Source organism: Choloepus didactylus, chromosome 7 (genome assembly GCF_015220235.1).
Source record: "Choloepus didactylus isolate mChoDid1 chromosome 7, mChoDid1.pri, whole genome shotgun sequence".
Taxonomy (NCBI): Eukaryota; Metazoa; Chordata; class Mammalia; order Pilosa; family Megalonychidae; genus Choloepus; species Choloepus didactylus.
In genome coordinates this window covers 15,925,127-15,945,469 of record NC_051313.1, presented here as the reverse complement: position 1 = coordinate 15,945,469, position 20,343 = coordinate 15,925,127, and the positions used below count along the sequence as shown (strand labels likewise).

At 39.1% G+C, this 20,343-nt stretch overlaps 1 pseudogene; it reads left to right on the top strand.

The window, feature by feature from the left end:
* The window catches only part of LOC119540478, a 256,014-nt pseudogene that overhangs the window by 85,796 nt on the left and 149,875 nt on the right, over positions 1 to 20,343 (top strand).

The following is a 20,343-nucleotide window of genomic DNA, read 5'->3' as shown; positions in this document are numbered from 1 at the left end:
CCTTTCCTCTGGCGGAACGTACAGTTTATGAGCGTTTCTGGGGCGCATCTGCAGTGCCTGTTCCTCCTCTCTAGAAAGACGAGGTGATGGAAACTGGGGAGATAGCACTGCCCATACAGTGTTGCAGTAGAATTAATTATAGGAAGTGAAGTAGCAGGTATTTGTCACACCTCCCCCCCGCCCAATCAAGGACCTACATAGTTGTTTCCATCAATACTGAAAACCATTGTTTCCTTATTTTTTTAAAATCAGATCTTCTACGCATTCAGCTAGCCCCAAACAATGGTACACTTGGTAGTTTAAACCATCTTCTGAAGGTGTCTTTTTATGAGCCATCCCATGCTGAGGAAGTGTCAAAATCTTCTGTTTGCAGCTTTACTAATCCATTGCCCACAAATTCTCTACAATGTTCATGCCCTGAGCTACCAACTGTGAGTAATAACTTCATGTATCCATAAAAATATGAAGGGGCATGCTGGTCTGTGACTGGGGTAGCTGATAGCTGGTTTATTTTTGGGTTCAGATGTTTACTCAGTAAAGGTATGCGATTTCTGAACCTCACCTGTAAATGCAAGATTGTATCATGATAAGATTAAACACGTGAATGTGCTTTGTAAATGGAAAAGCCCTATTGGGAAATTAATTAATTCCATTATGACTAACTGTCCTGAAACATTCAAAAGACTAGACACGTGAATCTATGTTTGATTTTCCTCATAACCCTTTCCTCTTACATTTTAAGCATCAGACTATTTTGGTTGGTTATTTAGAGCAGAAAGAGCTAGAGTGGGGTAGGGATCGTGAGCTGGAGTTAGACCCGCCCCTGGGGGAACTGCTGTGGGGTCCACTCAGCAGGAAGTGCCCAGAGAACAGCCTGGTGTTCCCAAGGGGTTGGGTCTTATTTCAGAATGGTCCAGACAGACAGTTGATAGGGAGAATCCCAGATGAAAATGGGAGGAGTCTCATGGGCCTCAGTGGAAACTCTCCATCAGGCCACACTTGGGAGGTGCCAACAGACAGTCCATGATGGAAGGTCCTTGTGGTGGATGAGGCATCAGGCTGAGCCCTGGAGCAGGACTTCAGATCCCAGAAGGAGACAAGGCCAAATCCCAGTGGCAGACAGGAGCTCAAGGGCAGGGATTTAGAACAGAAACTTGAAATACAAGGCCGATACCTCCAGCAAGAGAATGAGAGCCCCTGGGTGAGGCTGGAATTTCAGAATGAAATTGGAGTCCAGTTATCCAGAGTCCACCAACTAAGACTAAGGTCAAGGCAGCTTTATGCCAAGTTCAAAATGTAGTTGTAGAACTAAACAAACACCTGCAGCCTCAGGTAAGACTTGTTCCTTATAGCCTGGTGGGTGAAGACTTTACAGCTCCTAATCCTTAATGTGCCATTACAGAGTTGGCATTTTATTCCCCATTTTAGAGATTAGAGCACCCAGAGAAGTGAGATAATTTGTCCAACGTCACAGAACCTTGGTTTATCTGACTCTAAACTCCCAAATTCTTTGTAAAGGAGGCCCCTTGCTGCTCAAATTGGTTCTGTGAGCAGCATCTGCATCACTGGCAATCTGGTTAGAGACTTTGGCCCTGCCTCAGTTTACTGAATTACACTCTGCATTTTAACAAGATCCTCAAGTGATTTATATGCATATTAAAGCATTGGAATGTTGAAGGTTCAACTCAGTTGTTGATTCCAGCTGTGATCAGAATGCTTCACCCCACATCTTTACAAACTCACACAGGCAAATGCAGTGAGAATATCTATATTTCAGAGTAAAAGGAAAAATCAGAAAATTAACTCATTAGAATGCCTTTTCTGCTTAGTAGTAAAACACTTCATAATTAGTGCAGAATGCTCTTGATCATCTTTATTTTTTTTTTTAATTTTTTAAATTCAATTTTATTGAGATATATTCACATACCATGCAGTCATACAAAGCGTACATTCACTTGTTCACAGTACCATTATATAATAGTGCATTCATCACCAAAATTAATTTTTGAACATTTTCATTACCACACACACAAAAATAATAAGAATAAAAATTAAAGTGAAAAAGAACATAATATTTAATTTTGAAACAAAAACCAGTAAAATCCACACAGTCTAATGTTAGTTCTTTCTCCTCATCCTAGTAGCTCAAGTTGATGTAAAATATCAAGCACACTGTAAAAAGAAATGATGATAGACTGGAAGTTTGACTCAATATTTCTAGGAAAATTGCAGGATTCTTCTTTCCTCTGCTGAATTAGGCTCTACAGAAGGCAGAGAAAACACAAATATAGAGAGGAGAAATTTCTTAGGTATTGTATTGAAATGTCTTTAAGAAGAGTGACATTTCTCAAAAGATGGAATTATTTCATTATACCTTTTCTACTGTTTTCAGAAGCTGTGTGGCTTAAGGGAACTTTTTACAAAGATTTCCAACATCCCAATAATAATCCTCCTCAGACATTCAGTCTCTGTTAATATTTCTTCTAAGCTACCAGAGCTAAGTAAACATCACTTTCTTGATGTCACTTGTCTTTTTAAAATCTGTCTGTGGCTTCCTGTTTCTAGGACACCCAAAGCAGTTCACTGTTAGCTCTTTCACCACCTGATCAGGGTTATTTCCTCCTTCCCTCTAATACCCTAATTCCCAGCCTTAGTGAGTACCAGAATCACCTGGAGGGTTTGCTAAAATACAGTTTCCTGGGCCCTTACTCCACAGTTGCTGATTCTGTAGATCTGGGGTGGGAACTGACACTGCATTTGTAATAAGATCATGCCAGTACTGTTTGTTGGCTGACCAAACTTTGAGAATCACTAGCTTGAATACAAACTCTCCACCCAGATGCTTAGCACAACACCTGTCACATAGTAAATGCTCAAAAAATGCTTATCATATATAATCAGACCAGTTTCCTTACCATCCAACCCATGTGCCATTTTCAATCCTGTCCCTCTTAAGTGGTCCACACTCCTTTTGAGGAATGGACTTTTTTTGCCATCTTGACTCAAGCAAAATTCCAATATTCTTAAAAACTTTACAGCCATCAATGAGTCCTCCTTTACTCCTTTATTCCTCCTTTACTGAATACACATAGATCCATGCTGTTTATTCAATGTTTTGTTATATATTCGTATAAATTGTCTACTAATTTGTTTTATGGGTTAAAAAAATGTTTTTTCATCTAGATCAGGAGGGCCAAGGCTATATCTGTAACTTTTGTTCTATACATCATGGTGTCCAAAATAACTAGCGAATGGGCAAGTGTTCTATGGATTATTTGCTTTTTTTTGTTTTTTTTTTTTAACTTCATTTTATTGAGATATATTCACATACCACGCAGTCATACAAAACAAATCGTACTTTCGATTGTTTACAGTACCATTACATAGTGGTACATTCATCACCCAAATCAATCCCTGACACCTTCATTAGCACACACACAAAAATAACAAGAATAATAATTAGAGTGAAAAAGAGCAATTGAAGTAAAAAAGAACACTGGGTACCTTTGTCTGTTTGTTTCCTTCCCCTATTTTTCTACTCATCCATCCATAAACTAGACAAAGTGGAGTGTGGTCCTTATGGCTTTCCCAATCCCATTGTCACCCCTCATAAGCTACATTTTTTTTTTATCATCATTTTATTGAGATATATTCACATACCACGCAGTCATACAAAACAAATCATACTTTCGATTGTTTACAGTACCATTACATAGTTGTACATTCATCATCTAAATCAATCCCTGACACCTTCATTAGCACACACACAAAAATAACAAGAATAATAATTAGAGTGAAAAAGAGCAATTGAAGTAGAAAAGAACACTGGGTACCTTTGTCTGTTTGTTTCCTTCCCCTATTTTTCTACTCATCCATCCATAAACTAGCCAAAGTGGAGTGTGGTCCTTATGGCTTTCCCAATCCCATTGCCACCCCTCATAAGCTACATTTTTATACAACTGTCTTCGAGATTCATGGGTTCTGGGTTGTAGTTTGATAGTTTCAGGTATCCACCACCAGCTACCCCAATTCTTTAGAACCTAAAAAGGGTTGTCTAAAGTGTGCATAAGAGTGCCCACCAGAGTGACCTCTCGGCTTCTTTTGGAATCTCTCTGCCACTGAAGCTTATTTCATTTCCTTTCACATCCCCCTTTTGGTCAAGAAGATGTTCTCCGTCCCACGATGCCGGGTCTACATTCCTCCCCGGGAGTCATATTCCACGTTGCCAGGGATATTCACTCCCCTGGGTGTCTGATCCCACGTAGGGGGGAGGGCAGTGATTTCACCTTTCAAGTTGGCTTAGCTAGAGAGACAGGGCCACATCTGAGCAACAAAGAGGCATTCAGGATCTTGATCATCTTTAAAATCTATTTTTACTTCAACTTACTTTCCCCCCCAATTTTCTTACAGGCCATTGATCTAGAACATGTGAATCAAATGCTAAATTTCACCCAAAAAGAAAGTAAGTCAATAGGAAGCGTGTTAAATCTTTGATGTTTAGGTCTAGAGGATGTTCTTGTCCAGGTGGCTCTGGTTTTATTCCTGCCCACCTCCAACATTCCTCCCTGCCCTTCCCTTCCGAGCCACTTTCATGCCAGCTCAGCTTCAACACAAAACACACTGCCCTTTTCTGATTCAAAGATCAGTGCCCATAATTAATGTCTTTTTTCGGAATGTGGCTAACCTCATTCATTTACCTTTTGTCTGTGGTTTCTTTTGCATTATAATGCCAGAGCTCTGTAGTTGAGATAAAGACAGATTGGCCTCCAAAATCCAAAAATGTTTACTGTCTTGCCTGGTTAAAAAAAAAGTTTGTGGATTTATTCACTATAGGATAGTTGAAAGATAATCTCACGTGAATGATTTCATAATTTCCCCATCTTGTATACCGTACTTGTTGTTTGTCTTTCAAATTCTTACTCTAGTTACACAAGTAATGTATACATACATTTTTAATGAAATTTTACTGAGATATATTCGCACACCGTACATTCCATCCAAATATACAATCAGTGGCTCACAGTGTCATCACAGAATGGTGCATTCAACCCCATGAACAATTTTACAAAATTTTCATTACTCTAAAAAGAGAAATGAAAATAAAAAAGAAAACCCAAAACATCCCATATTACCTCTCCCCACCCCCCTAATTAGTGACCCCTGGTGTTCTAGTTTGCTAATGCTGCTGGAATGCAAAACACCAGAAATGGATTGGCTTTTATAAAGGGGGTTTATTTGGTTACACAGTTACAGTCTTAAGGCCATAAAGTGTCCAAGATAATGCATCAACAATCACGTACCTTTGCTGGAGGATGGCCAATGGCATCTGGAAAACCTCTGTTAGCTGGGAAGGCACATGGCTGGCGTCTGCTCCAGGTTCTGCTTTCAAAGTGGCTTTCTCCCAGGGCGTTCCTCCTTAGACTTTAGCTCCTCAAAAATGTCACTCTTAGTTGCTCTTGGGGCGTTTATCCTCTCTTAGCTTCTTTGGAGCAAGAGTCTGTTTTCAAAGGCCGTTTCCACCATGTCTGTGTAAGCTGAAGCTCCTCTCTCAGCAATTGTGCGTTCTTCAAAGTGTCCCTCTGGGCTGCAGCAAGGTCACTCCTTCTGTCTGAGCTTACACAGTGCTCCAGCAAACCAATTAAGGCCCAGGCTGAATGGCTGGGGCCACACCGCCGTGGAAACCATCCAGAGTCATCACCCACAGTTGAGTGGGGCGCATCTCCATGAAAACACTCAAAGAATTATACTCTCATCAACCCTGATACGTCTGCCCACACAAGACTACATCAAAGATAATGGCTTTTGGGGGGACATAATACATTCAAATCGGCACACCTAGTATTAGTGCGGTACGTTTATTGTTGATTAAAAAAAATTAAGATATTACTATTAACCACAGTCCATAGTTTGCAAAAGGTACATTTTTCTTCATATACTCCTCTATTATTAACTCCTTGTAATAGTGCCATACATGTATGCTAGTTCATGAAAGAACTTTTTTATATTTGTATTGTTAATCTCAATTATCATCCACCACAATTTTCACTGTGCTATATATTCCCATGTTTTAGCCTCCAGTTTTCCTTCTGGTGACATACATGATTCTAAACTTCTCCTTTCTACCACGTTCACCACAGTTCAGGCCTGTTACTTATACTCAAAATAACATGCTACCGTCACCTCCATCCATTCCCAAACATTTGAGTTCTACATAGTTAAAAATTCTGCACGTTAAGCAACCATTCTCCATTCTTTTGCTTCATTCTATTTCCTCTTAATTTATGTTCTAGATTTTACATCTGTGAGTTTTTATAATTAATTCACATTAGTGAGAGCATACAGTATTGTTCTTTTGTGCATACATTTTTATTAAACAATTTAAAATATTTCAGAGTGTACAAAATTCCTACCCTCCCAGCTTCTGGAGGTAGCCGGTATTTTCACAGACATTTTTCTGTGTGTTTACGTACTCTGTGAACTTGAGGGATGCTAGTTTTGTTTTATTGAGTCTATTCCCCCATAAGTGGAATGATACTGCCTGTATTGTTCTATGTTTCATCGTCCCCATGCCAACCCCCTACATTCACCATCCCATTGTGTTGGGGGATCCCTCCATGTTAGTTCATGTTCACTTGCAGGATAGCCTTGTGGCTGAAAGTGCGAACACCAGTTCAAACTCAGCCATCACCCCTTACTAGTCCTTTGGCTTTGGGCAAATTTCTTAAACTCTCTATCTCTTAGTTGCTTCATTAATAAAGTGGGATTCCTACTTTACAGAGCTGAAATAAAGGTTCAATGAGTTCCTATGTGTGTGCCCTTGGAACGGAGCCTGCACACAGTAGGAGCTCAGTAATCGGGTCAGCTGTCGTAATAATCCTCTAGTGGAGTGTTAGATTGTAATAGCACTCAAAGAAAACCACAAATATATTAGGATATATATTTGTACTGAAATTCCAGTGCCTTTCCTATGACAGTTATTAAGTAGGTCATGTTTGATTTTCTGGTTTTAGGTCTTCAGATAAGTCCTGGTTAGCTGTAAAACATAAGGCGCCAACGAGATCCCTGCTTAGTCTGTTGCTTGGGCAAATTAGTTGGCTAAACCTTTGTCTCCTAATTTATAAAATGGAATAATAATACCTACCTTGTAGGGTTGTTATAAGAAATTAAAGAGGTAAAGTATGCAAAATATTTAGCAGAGTGCCTGCACATAATAAACCATCACTCAGTGGTAGTTATAATTTCATGCATGGAAGCATTTAACATCATCAACATTTTTCCCTTTTTGTTATTTTCTTTTAGTAATGGAAATAGAGAAAGTAAACTTGCCATTTCGGAAGCCCAGGGTTATGCAGAAGGACAAGGAACACTGTCTCCTTTACCACAGGGACTACGTGAGCGGCTATGGAAAAGCTTTCCGGATGCCCATGTGGAGCTCATATACAGTCCCCAAGCCAGTAAATCCCTGAATTCTCTGACCTGTGCAGGCTGGAAAATCTCCCAAGGCTCAAATATTCTACACCTTGAGCCTTGATTTGCATAGAGATCCTAAAGGGAGCTCACTGGCTGGTGGCTTGTAGGACAGCGTAGCAGGCATTACATGAAGGTGGTGATAGGGTGCTAAGGGGATGCAGAAGAAGATGGCACTGGGCTCTTCCTGAGAAATTAGTCAGTGTTCTCAGGCCAGTTGGCCAATTGGTAAGGCAGGTAGAAAAGGGCTTTCCACACAGGAAGCAACAGGAAGTGCAAAGGCACAGGAAGAAAAAATGCATCAGTATTTCCCAAGTGTATAGTGCGTGCCCCTAGAAGGTGATGGTAGCTAGATTACGAAGGGCTTTGTGTTCATTTGGTTAATTAACAAATACTTTACCCTCTGCCATGTGCTGCAGTGGGCACTGGATCCAGAATGTGAACAAGGCAATATTATCCTTCCCTAAGGACGTAGCACTCTAAGAAGCCAGGCTAACAGGAGTGTTAGGGCACAGATCTCTCTAGACTGAGTTTAGGAATCCACTTGCTTTAAACTTTTTCCCTCTTCACCCTCTGACAAACCCCCTTCAATATATGGTGCTGGTATAATTAGCTAATCATTCATAAGAAGAAAAAAATCAACCCCTACGTCATACCACACACAAAATTAAATTGCTAGTGGATTTATACCCTAAATGTGAACAGCAAATCCATAGTTTCTTTTGTGCATGTCTTCAAGACATTGGATAGAGAAGGATTTCTTAGACACAAAACCACAAATATAGAGAGGAAATGATAAATTTGACTAGTTAATATTAACGTATGAGAAATAAGCAATGGACGGGAGAATATATTTGCATTGCACATAAGGAACTGGTGATGAGTACACAGAATAGTGATTAGGATACTGAACAGCTAATAAATTTTTATCAATAAACATGAGAATAACAAAGCGTCTTAGTTAACAAATGGGCAGAAGATGTGTGAAGCGATAGGATCTCATTAGCAATCAGGAACATGTAAACTGAAGCAAAAATCCAAGCCTGCCAAAAATCATTCTGAACACTCCTTCCGGGCAGGGCTGGAATTACATAATGTCTCTCCTGCACAGTAGAGCTGCCTAGCAAATGCTTAGCAAATGAATGCATTGGCTGAATTAATCCCAAACATCGTTTTCAAAGACTTTTAAAGTCGAAGCTGTTCTTTCAAACATACAAAAACATAATAAATAATCAAGAGGTTTTTGTAGAGAGAAATCTTAGTATTTTAGGTCCAAAGAATCTTATGACAAAGCTGTAGCTATGAATGTTCTTGCAAAGGGTGCACATATCTCTTCTCTTTTTATGGAGAGGAAGTAATTGGTTTCATCTGGTCTATTAACTCTTCTTGCTCCAGTTCAGGATTCTTAGAGAAAAATAAACATATTGTTCTAATAATTAAAACATGGTGTGTTTTGAAAGCCAAACTTTGTGGCTGATAGTGCTGCAATTGTGGTGTCTGGTAGCTGAGGGCTAATGTTGTTTATTTCCCAATGTGGGCGAATATTTTACAGTTAATCTGAGCTCATAAGTATCATTGGTGACAATATTATTACTTTCTCAGTATACATAGGGTTCAGTTGTATGTGATTTTCTACTGGGCTTTTGTTTTTAAGGGGGAAATATCTTTAAGAATGTCAGCTGTAGGAAGCCTTATTCAATTCTCTGTTTTGAAAATATCAGGTACTAGGGATTGTGTGACATTAAAGGAGATGTTTACATTTCTAATACTTTCTCCTGATGTCATGCATTCCTGAAATTATATGAGCTTTGGTGGAAACAAAGGTGGACAGAATGTTAATTAGGCTAACAGGCAGAGTTTTGTATAATTCTTTTTTGTTATTGTTTGAAAACTAGGCTTCTTTTTCACCAAAAGTTCCTGTGCCTTCACTGATCCACAGAACTGCTTGTATATTTCTCAGTCATTGTGACAGGTTGGAATTCCAGCAATTTTCTTCTAATTCAGAAATTACTCTGTAAGTATGTTGTGGTTTAAGAAAATTAAATACAGGAATGTTTGGAGATTCATATAAAAATGTTGTAAGTCAGACTTTAAATAAACCTTTTTCTGAACACTGGCCCAATTGTTCTGTTCCTCTAAGTATTATGGAGCTTTTGTTTTTCTGTGGCTTTGGTGGGTTTTCTAATTTTTGTTGTTATTTCAAAAGCGTTTTGGGGAAGTAGCTGTAATTTGAAATCATGGTCTTACAACTGTTTCAAAGCCATTAAGATTTATTAAGCTGTGTATTGTTTTTTGCTTCTGGTTTTCTTCTGGGCCTACTCCATGAAAAGTTATGAAATGTGTTTTCAGTTACTTGGCAAAAGATTGAAAATAAGAGCAAATATCATTATTGTTTAGAATCAATACTTTAAAAGTTTAGTATACAAAGAGATTTGTCAGAGAAGATTTAATATCTGCATATATGCTTTCTTCTATCACTGAATTTTTAAAAAGTTTTTATTTCTAAAGCTTGTTATTTCCAAAAGTATAAATTATTCACCCAATCATGCTGTTGTGTCTTTTAAAACTGGGGATATTATTGTGTGTTGTAAAAGAATTTTTATAATAGGAAATGATTTCCCTGTGGGGGTAGAGGGTCAGGTGGGGGGAGAAATCACAGGACCAGGAAAAAAAATAAAAAATGCATATAGTTATTGATTTTATAGTAAGGTAAGACTGTAATTCTTCAAATTAATTTGCAAATCATCAAATAAATTAGTTTTAGCTTTTATATTTCAACTCACAGGCAAAGAGAATCTATAGCATCAATAAAAGTCATTTTATGCCCCGTTCAAATTTTATTTGTCCTCATAATGCCAGACTAGAAGGAAAAGCATCTCACTTTCTAGTCTGTCTGTGCTCATTATCCACTTACTCTTGCTGAATGTGACCAGCTAGGGAGTTCACATTTTATCTGAGCACCTGCGTTCGATCTATTGTTTTCCTGACTTTCTAACCCCTAGTTCAAAAGGTCCAGGGAACCCTGGAAAGATGGCAGATGGAAGTATGCATGTGTGGATGGAGGAGGGGGCTGCATGTGGTGTGTGTGATTCATTATTTATTGCTTTCCCTCATGAGATCAAGCCTTAGAAGAGATGGGAATATACCTCTCTCCATCCTTCTACAGGCTGCCCATTGCACAACCTCACCTTCGTAGGAGGCCGTGCCTAGCTTTCCTAGTCTTGATGCATTTATATTTGGGTTCTCAAGTTTTGTAAGTAAGCATCAGGATTTTTTGCCAGCAGAAAAAGCGAAAACTTTTTTTTAGTACATTCTGGCCAAAGATACCCTGATCCCTTTTCTCCAACCCAAAGTCTGGGTCACAGTGGAAAGTTTGTAAATATTTTGCCCAACTACATTATTTGGCACAGCTTTCACAGCCATGAAACCAGTGAGACTAGTGTTTAATATTCGATCATGATCGAGTAAATTAATACTAATTATTTATATTAGCATTAACATCTCCCTTGGAACTATTACTGTATAATTATGATTGAAAAAATTATAATAAACTTAGCCTTTTAACATTCTTGTTATTTTAAACAGTGAATATAGACATTTCATAATCCCTTTATTATGGAAAATGAATCTACAGCTGCATTTATGTACTGTATATTTCTCTAAGAAAAACTTACCAAGCAGGTGAAATGTTAGAATAAAATGATTAAAGTGTGCAGTAGGGTGCATCAATCACAATTTTCCAGGTGTCCATGGGGCTGACTAAGGCAGCGATCAATGTTCCTGAGTCTCCCATTTTACAACATCCACATGTGCACTTTTATGCTAACTAGAGACACCTGGTCATTCAGAGCTGCCTACTCTAGGTCTTAGTTTCCAGCTGCTAAAAGAAATACCACATAATGGGTTGGCTTAAGCAAAGGAAGTTTATTAGGGTCACAGTTATGAAGCTAGGAGAAGTTGAAAGTTAAGGTGATGCTTTTCTCCTGAAGACTGGCACTCTGGGGTTGGCGGTAGATGATCTTTGATTCTTGTCTTCTCTGTCACATTGTGGCATCTTCTTTCTCTTCTTGGTTCCACTGACTTTAACCTTTTGGCTACTCCCTTTGTCTCTCTCTCTTGCCCCCCCCCCCACCCCCACCCCGAGTTTCATTTTCTTTTACTCCAGTAATCCAGAATAGAGGCCAACCTGGTTCAGTTGGACCATACTTTGACTGAAGTAACATCTTGAAGAGATCTTATTTACCTTGGGACCCAGCCATCACAATGTAAACTAAGACCAAGAACATGTCCAAACTGGGGTACACAATTCAATTCACCACACTATGGTAAGTTTTTGAAAGAACAAACAAGTGTTTTTAGCTTTCCAGTCCCTGCCTTCAGGAGAGTGAAGTAAATAGTGAGATACAATCCACTGAATATAACACAAAGTCTCTTCACATTTCTTGGTTTATTTCTTGTTTTGGTGGACTCTATCACCCAGGAGTTAACTGAAAAACAGAAGGGAAGATACATTTCTGAGACTTTGTGTGAGTCAAATGTTTTATTCTATTCATAGACTTAATTGATGGCTTAGCTGGCTCTAGAATTTTAGAAATAATTTCCCTTCAGAATTCATAGGATATTAGACCTCCTTTACTGATACTCCAATGATCTTATATTTTCTCTACTCTGTTCTCATCTCTTTTGTCTTTTCTTGTATTTTCTCTACTCATCTCTTTTGCCTTTAATTCTACTTTTCAAGAAGTTATTGGAAATTTCATCTTCTATATGTAAATGAATGTTTTGTTTCCATTGTATTTTTAAATCTCAATTCTTTATCCTTTTTACCCTCCTTCTGATCTTTCTTCATGAATACCTTATATTCTTATCTCTATGAGGATGGAGTTTTCTTCTCTTCTCTGCATTATCTTCATTTCTTTTAAGTTCCTTCCCCCAACTCCACCAAATGTCTGGTGATCCTTGGCTGTCTTTCCATATTTTAAGGATGAGACACTAAACTACATAGTTGGGGTTTGGCAGCTGACAGGCTTCACTGTACGTTGATCAGGAAGAGACCCAGCTCTTTTTTGGGTACCCAAAACTGTGTGTAGCTGTCATTTTCCTTTGGAGCTGGTTTGTATTACAAAGAAAGAGAGGACTCTTCTACTCTGATCCAGTGCATAAAAGTGGCTTCCTCCATGGAGAAGGAGTTGTCCTGTCATTCAGTGTGTAGATTTGTACTTAATTTCATTGTTTGCAAAATGGTGATCCTGCTCTCTATAGTGTCGTAGATCCTTGAAACCAGTAATTCCTCCGGTTCAAACTCTCTAGAGAATAAACATTCTGTTTGGATTCTTTTTATAGACTCTCCATCTCATGTGTTTCCATCCTTAGGGTGATTTTAAGGTGCTCTCAGTAGGGAGCAGAAGTAAATGCATGTGTTCAATCTACCATACTTTACCCAGCTTCTGCATTGTGTTTTCCCAGTGGAGTGCTGCAGTATGTTAGGGGATCCAGTGCCCACATTACTTTTCGGCAGGCTTTCCTCATCTTCAGCTCCCACCTATTCTGTACATCAGCATGAGGCCCTCGTGCCTATGAGTATAGATGACAGTGTACTGTTACCTGTTCCACAGTGAATTGGCCTTCTGCATTTTAGGCACCATAGCTAAGTTTTGCTTTTAGCACAAAGCAGTGAAGAGGGAGGATATCCTAATTTAACTCAACCTCCTTGCATACAAGTAATTTTGACTTTGTTTAAGAAAGATATTCTATGTGTGCAGTAGAGGTTATATAAACAAAAATTTCTTTGGAAAATTTAAATGAATAGTAAAATGCTAACTTACCAATAATGACATGCTAATCAAAAGATAGTAATCACGTAATACTGTATTAACAAAAACTCCTGGGTCAGCCAGCACATTGATAGGGAACTCCATGCTGAATAAATTATTTATTAGTCTTTTAATAGGATTACAAGAAAATTATACAAATACATATATTCCTACATTTCATTAGGAATGAAGCACAGCTCCAAATTTATTTAAATCCTAAATTAATACAAATACAGTTTTGTTGAATTAATAATCTTAGGTCAGTTAGGAATCTTCACCCATCTGAAGAATGTCTTTAGTTCATTTCTAATTTTAAGATAAATTGTATGTGTTTTAGGTTCAATTTTTGTTTAGAAGTATGATTTTTAAAACCACATCAGGAAGAACCTAAGATGGCGGCTAGATGAGACAGGGCAAAAAAGCACCTCCGTGAAAAATACTAGATAAAAACCAAAAAGTGACCCAGAATACCAGTTTCAGCGATGCGCCAGCTGGACGAGGTCTGCTAGTACCACACGGGCCATATACTTGGTGAAACTGGGAGTCTGTATTCTGAAACGAGCGAGTAAGCTGACTGGAAGACCTGCAGCCACGCTGAGGTATGGGGAAGCCAGGGGTTGGCGTTTGGAGACCGACCGGTTCTTTTTAAAAAAAAAAAAAAAAAGGGAAAAGCCCAGGAGCTGCTGCAATTGTGACAGTGGGAACCACACAGTAAAACACAGCAGGAGAGGGCTGAGCTGGCCTCTCAGTGTCTGGCCTGGAGGATTGCCAGCTGCAGATAACCGTCAGGGCCAGGGGAGCGGAGGGGAGAGCCGGAAGCAGAAAGAAACCCTGTGGCTTGCAGCTGGCTCCCCGGAGGGCTGGATAAACTCTTGCCCAGGGCTGTGCCCACAGCCCAGAGCCCCGTGAGTTGTCCCAGAGCTGGGAAGGAGGAACTGTGCGAGGAGAGGGGGTTGAGATGCCCTATTTGGCTATCTTTGCATCAGACTGAGAGTGCCCCTGCACGGCCCGGTGGCCCGGGGCTTCCCTTGAGGGACAGTGCACACTGGTGATGTAGCACAGCATTCCCTCGGCAGAGGTCCTGGAAGATCACAGCTGAGATAGGAGCCTGCTTGGAAAACCCAGGGACACTACGCCAAGTCTGGTGATTTGTGGATCAGCGAGAGAGAGGATCTGGGGCTGAACTGAAGTGAAGGCTTAGACTCTTGCGGTGGCCTTGAATCTCCGGGAACCTGGGGGGTTTCAATATTAAAGCTGCCCTTCCTCCCTGGCCACCCGTACACACGCCCCACATTCAGGGCGGATGGCTCCAGCAACACACCCAAACTGAGCTCACCAACTGAACCCCACAAGAATCATTTCCTCACACACCACAGGGATAAGGTTGAGAAGAACTGACTTGAGGGGTATAGGTGACTCACAGACACCATCTGCTGGTTAGTTAGAGAAAGTGTATGCCACCAACTTGTGTTTCTGAAAAATTAGATTGGTATCTTTTTTTACAACTTGAAAGGACCCTATCAAGCAAAGCAAATGCCAAAAGGCCAAAAACAACAGAAAATCTTAATGCATATGATAAAACCAGACGATATGGAGAACCCAATTCCAAAAACCCAAATCAAAATATCAGAAGAGACACAGTACTTGGCACAATTAATCAAAGAACTACAATCAAGGAACGAAAACATGGCAAAAGATTTAAAGGACATGAAGAGTACCATGGCCCAGGATATAAGCAACATAAAGAAGACACTAGAAGAGCAAAAAGAAGACATTGCAAGAGTAAATAAAAAAATAGAAGATCTTATGGAAATAAAAGAAACTGTTGGCCAAATTAAAAAGACTCTGGATACTCACAATACAAGATTAGAGGAAGTTGAACAATGTCTCAGTGTCCTAGAAGTCCACAGAACAGAAAATGAAAGAACAAAAGAAAGAATGGAGAAAAAAATTGAAAAAATCGAAATGGATCTCAGGGATACAATAGATAAAATAAAACGTCCAAACTTAAGACTCATTGGTGTCCCAGAAAGGGAAGAGAAGGGTAAAGGTCTAAAACGAGTATTCAAAGAAATTGTTGGGGAAAACTTCCAGAACCTTCTACACAATATAAATACACAAAGCATAAATGCCCAGGAAACTCCAAATAGAAGAAATCCAAATAAACCCACTCCAAGACATATTCTGATCAGACTGTCAAATACTGAAGAGAAGGAGCAAGTTCTGAAAGCAGCAAGAGAAAAGCAATTCACCACATACAAAGGAAACAACGTAAGACTAAGTTGTGACTACTCAGCGGCCACCATGGAGGTGAGAAGGCAGTGGCATGACATATTTAAAATTCTGAGAGAGAAAAATTTCCAACCAAGAATACTTTATCCAGAAAAACTCTCCTTCAAATTTGAGGGGGAGCTTAAATTTTTCACAGACAAACTAATGCTGAGAGACTTTGCCAATAAAAGACCTGCCTTACTTCATATACTAAAGGCAGCCCTACTGACAGAGAAACAAAGAAAGGAGAAAGAGATATAGAGAATTTTAACAGATATATAGAACCTTACATCCCAAATCACCAGGACACTCATTTTTCTCTAGTGATCACGGATCTTTCTCCAGAAGGGACCATAAGCTGGGGCATAAAACAAGCCTCAATACGTTAAAAAAAAAAAAATTGAATATATTCAAAGCACATTCTCTGACCACAATGGAATACAAATAGAAGTCAATAATTTTTGATTTGTAACTCCACTGTTTACTTCCTACGTGATAAAAAATACACAAACACTAATGACAAATCAGTGGTTTTGAACTCAATGTAAAATATGTAATTTTAGACAACTATATAAAGGTGGGGGAATGGAGAAGTACAGGAACATAGTTTATGTGTCCTATTGAAGTGAAGGTGGTATCAAAGAAAAACAAGATTGTTATAGATTTAAGAGGTTAATTTTAAGCCCTGCAGTAAACGCAAAGAAATTGTCAGAGAATATGACCATAGAGATGAAAAGTAGAGTTTGGGTTAAGAGAAATGGGGGAAGGGGCAATGGGGAGTTAAGAAATGAGTGTAGGATTGCTGTTTGAGGTGAAGGGAAATTTCTAGTAATGGATGGTGGGAAAGAGCATTACAACATACTAAATGTGATTAATCCCGCTAATGGAAGGCTAGGGAGGGGGTGGAATGGGAAGATTTAGGTTGTATATATATTTCCACAATTGAAAAAAAAAAATAGTCTAAATAGATGACAACTGAATGCCAAGGATGACCCTGGATGGGATCAGAGGATGGAGGACAGGAGGCTCAAAGGGACACAGTTGAGACATAAGGAAAAGGAAATATGGAGTGTAAGCTTTGTATTATTGTTGAATCTCTTGTACTTCTTAGCTGTGCTTAATGGGATTGCATAAAAGAATGTTCTGGTTCATGGGAAGTGTATATGTGAATTATAGTGTTTGTTGAAGGATGTGTGCAGCTAGCTCTCATATGTTCAGAAGACAGAGCAATAGATGATGAATGATAGATAGGGAGGGAGGGAGGGTGGGAAAGAAATAGCGATGTGACAGCATGTTAAAGTTGGTGGATTGGGGTATCGGGGGAGGGGGAGTCAGGGTATGCTGGAGTTCTGTGTATGGGGTTTGTATTGTTTTTGCAACTGTTCCTATAACTTTGAATTTATTTCAAAATAAAAAAAAAGAAGGGAAAAAAAAAGAGAGGCAGAGAGAGAGAGACATCACATACTGAAAAAGAAATAGAAGCAAAGTCAGGAGAGAGTGAAATCACAGAAATATTTTCTGAAAATTATCTGGAACTTTAAAAATATGACAAAAAGATTGCTTCATACTCTGTCAACGTCTTACTGGAGCATTATCTAAGAAGCCCATTCAGTGTCATCGGATGTTCTAGGGGAAGTAATCTTGGTTTTTCCTACTTTGACCATTGAGTAAGACCCAGACTCTGTAAAGTTAGCGTGTAGAGGGCTGGTAAATTGCAAATCATTTTTGTCTGGTAGTGTATAAATTATTTTTAGCTAGTAGATTTTTTAAAAAAGACTCCCAGGATTTAACAAATGATTATGACTACTGACTCATTATACAGATATTTCTTTTTTAGTTTCCAGTGAATTAGAGTAACCAGAGAAAGTACCTGAAAATGTTGAACTGTAATCCAGTAGCCTTGATCTTTTGGTAATGATTATATAACTATATAGGTTTTATCGTGTAACCGTGTGATTGTAAAAACATTGGGACTGACAACCCCTTTATCCACTGTAATAAAATAAAACAAAAACAAAAACAAGAACAAACACAAAAAAAAAACACATCAAAGTGGTATCCTGAAAAGGATTGTGGTTTTTAACAATAACTCCCATTATTCATCTGCTCTCAGTTCAGATTTTCCTCAGAAAATATTCCTCTCTAATGTGTATTTATTTGATTTGCCCTCCTGGTGCCCCTACCCAGAGGGGAACCACAGAACAAACCATTGCTGAAGACACCCACTTCCATGGCTTGGGCAGATCTGATTAATGGAAAACATTCTGGGGTAGTTAGGAACCACATGAGGCCATGAATGGGTGAGCCACGACTGTGGGTGGAATTTTTGTTTTTTTCCTTTTCCTCTCCTTCAACAGGGAGACGCATCTCCTCTTCCTTCCGCTGTCACAGACTGTCTGTAGGCTGATGTCAGGGTCGCCTCTTCTGAGAGCCAAAAGTGTTCATTCTACTCGGCAGACAAGGATATCACCCACGGCTTCCTCTACCCTCCTGATAGTGCAGCTCTTGTAGAGCAGTAGCTTAGAAAGCCCTGGTCAGCTGGACATGGGCTGGGGTCTTAAACACATGCTCCACCAAAACCACCTGCTTGGGCAAAACCAGCTGCCCAGGGGACTCCCAGTGGTTGTGGGATGGCCAGCAGCAGGAAAATGATAGAGTAAAGGCTAATAAATTTTGCAGTATGAACCATAGAACAGCTGTAATCTATCCCAGATGTTTAGAGAGGTCACCCGGTTTATGTTTAATTTTAAAACTGAGGGTTCCAAGCATCTAAAAAAAACATTTGTTTCTGGCTACTGCCTAGCTAAGGTCTGCACTGAGAGTACAGCTATGTCAGTGAAAAGAAATCAGACAAGAATACTGGCCTTTCACTTGCTGTAAAGCAAATAGTTTCAACTGTGGATTAAAGCAGCTGAAAGAGCATTACATTTTTTTTTTTAAAGCATCTCTCTTGGGAACATACAAAGGCCATGTTCCCTATTCACCGGAAAAGTCATTTTTATTAATTGGACCTTGAGATTTTCAACAATATCAGGTTCTGGGAATGGCTTTTCCTCCTGATTCTTTGCTTCACTTTTTTTTTTTTTACGCTCTGCCCAAGGGTGGTCAATTTAGAGACTTTGTTAGACTCTGAGGTTTCTGGCAGAAAAAAAGACTTAACGAAAGCAAGTGGTACACCAATTTAAATTCTTTGGAGAAAGAAATTGCCATATTTTACTTAAGTATCTAGACAGAATTAGAGCCTCCAAATTTATGTAAATTCTAGGACATATCCTTAATAGGGGCAACATTTTATTAATAGATTTTTTTTTAATTTATTAAAAGTTGGGAATTAAATGTGTAGCTGTTAAGCCATGAGATTGGTATATATACACATGTATGTACCATATATGTGTATATATACACATTTGCCTTGAGAAGAAATGAAATTAATAACCAAATAACTAATATCTACCAAAATATTAAAGGTAAAATGAAACTCCCTTCTGTCTCTCCACTATAAATTCTAGTTTGTTCAAAATAGAAACGCCATTAAAAACAAATGTTTATTTTTATCTGAAACAGAGGCAGCATCATGTTGATTGTTTTCCAACGTTCTGGGCTTAGTTTAAAAAGTAGAAAAGGCTTACTGGGGGTGTCAGGTTCTTGAACCCAGGTGAAATGTTAAGGGGAACAAAACCTTGTTTCTTCTTGCCTTTCAATGTCAACCCCTTGAACTCTCCTAAGTATTAAGACACCCAAGCGGAGGTTCACCACGAAATGTATTATGAGCGTTTGTAATTTTGCAGCTTTGACGCTCAGGGCAGTTCTAGGAGACTGAGGCGGGCATCAGGGGACAAAAGAGCCACGGAGGGAGCAAGCCCTGTGCCTGGAGGGGGCGCTGGTGAGCGGCTGGGCTGGGTTTTCGGGGCTTCTGGCTCCAGGGGTGCAGGGTCACCCCTCGTTATGTCCGGTAGAGGCCCCCGCTCCTGAGGGCAGGCCTGGAAGTGTTACTGCCGTGGTGTCAGGAAACTTGCATTTCTTCAGGAAATTTTATTGTGGAAGTTATTTATAAAGCTTTATTATTTGGTGCACACCCAATACTATTATGCTCCCATTGCTACTGTCAGCGGCATAAATGTGCCTGATGACCCTTCTGGACAGTAGCTCTGGGTTTTGACTGGTGATGAATTTACATTAGTGTGTAGCAGAGATAGACCCTTTGTGTAGGACCTCAGATTCTCCCTTCTGGCTAGATTTCCCAAGATACTTTTGTTTTTCAGGGAACAATAGAACTTCTGACAGCCAATATGATGGGTTAATTACACGTAATTTGGTCCCTATGTAAGATGCATTCAACAGTAAGTATTTATTTTGATTATTAACTTAAAAATGCCTAAATGGCTCCTGGAACTTCCAAATTAAACATACCTTTTATTGCTATTTGTTTGTGATAGAAAGAATCCTTTTGTTCTAATGTTTTGAGTGCAGATATGACAAAGAGCCCTGACATAGCTTTTCACCTTAGTTCAACTTGGGCGACTCACTGATAGGATTCTTATCATTTTGTTCTGATCCTTAATTTAAGTATATAGGGATCTTCACAAAGTAATGTCATTGACACTATTCATAAATAAATGGAAGATAAAATGTTAGGCTTCAGAATCATAATTAATAATGCACAATGCATGTTCTTACCACTTTAAACAAAAATCATTCTCCTAAAAGCTATGTGGAGAAGTATTAAACTGTAATTCCACACAACAGTGTAGATGTTCATTTTTGTTGAATGGAATATTCCATAGAATTATAC